Here is a 1645-nt window from a genome sequence, read left to right on the forward strand (position 1 = left end):
GCTTGCAGGAGAGGAATGGAAAGGCTTAGAATCAATGCACTCTTGGAGAATTAAATTCCAAAACAGTGGAGAGTCAAGCTCAAATTCAAATTAATTTATCAGGGTTATCCTATGAGAGTGAAGGGTCTTCAATGGAGATTCAAAGCTGGCGCAATGTGTGTGTGATTTCTGAGCAAATGCAGTTGTATATATAGCCAAATCCATGTGATATTTGCACACTCTTTTCAACCTTCCAAATTTGGCAAATGATGATAGCATGGTGCATGGGCGGGCATAGTCCCATGAAATGATAGCTTGAAGTCCAAAATGAATGATCAGATGTGTTGAAGCAAGCTTGGAATGCAAGGCAATTGAACATTGATGCTTGAAGTTGGATCCATGCCAAATGATATCAGTCTATTTAAGCCATGCGCAACCTATGCATTTCAAGGTCAAAATGAATGAATTCAAGCTCTTCAGAAAGGTGAGATCAAGAGGAACAAGTTTGATGTTGAACACTTTTTCATTTGGAGCTTGGAACTTGGAGAAATTTGAGGTGGAAGTTTGGAAAAATTTGACAAATCAAAAATTTTCTAAGTGTCAAGCCATATGTCTCAATATTCCACCTTGCTTAACTTTTTATAGGAGCTTCAAATGAGAAAAGTGTCTTCACCAAATTCATGTCATTTGGATTTGAAATGATAGAGTTATGCATTTTTGAAGTTTGGAAAAATCACTTGATCAATGGTGTAGGTCAAAAGTGACCTATAATGTAGCCTCATATCACATGCTCAAACAAGTTGAATTAGCTCCCAGTCCAAACATAAAAGTTGAAGTAGACACATTGAAATTGATTTTACAACTTGGAAATCTTTCATCTCATAAAAATTGAGCAAGTTGTGGCCTTGGGAAGTTGACTTCCAAATTAGGGTTTAGACAAAATGACCTATAATGTTTCAACATAGAAAATGGTTTTCCAAGCAAAACGAGCTCTAGGTCTCAACATGAAAGTTGTTTAGAGTGTCATTTAGAGTAAGTTTGCTCTTGGAATCATTTTCATGAGGTGAAAATTGTAGGAGATAGGGTCTAGGGAGACCCAGTTTTGATCAGATGAATTCATCTGGCCAACCACCATCAACCAACTTGCTAATTTCCAATTCTCTTGACTTTCTTGGCTCATGGTAGGTCATATATGAATAAGATGATGAAATTTGAAGTGTCCCTTGAAAAAAATTGATCAATTGGTGAGATAGCTTGTTGAAGAAGTTACTCAAGATACCCAGTCAAACTAGGGTTTCCAAGGCAAATCACCCTCAAACTCTTGAAGAAAACTTGATCAATATAACATGTAGAGATCATTGGGACTCATATATGATTCTCATAACCATTCATGAATCAATTTTTGGTTGTGCTCTTTGTTCATGAGGATCTTAAACCCTAGATGTGATCAATGAATCAATGAGATCATGCCCTACCTACAAAAGAGTTAGATAGATGCAAAGACATATTTTGGTATTTTAGTTAGTGAAATGATAATATACAAGTATGATATAATCACAAAGATGTTTGGTGATCTATCCCCAAACAAACCCAATGAAGGAGGGGTAAGGAGGATGCCAAAGTATGATCCCAATGCTAATGCTTATGATGGAATTGCATGAGGGAT

This window comes from Lathyrus oleraceus, chromosome 7 (assembly GCF_024323335.1).
Source record: "Lathyrus oleraceus cultivar Zhongwan6 chromosome 7, CAAS_Psat_ZW6_1.0, whole genome shotgun sequence".
Taxonomy (NCBI): Eukaryota; Viridiplantae; Streptophyta; class Magnoliopsida; order Fabales; family Fabaceae; genus Lathyrus; species Lathyrus oleraceus.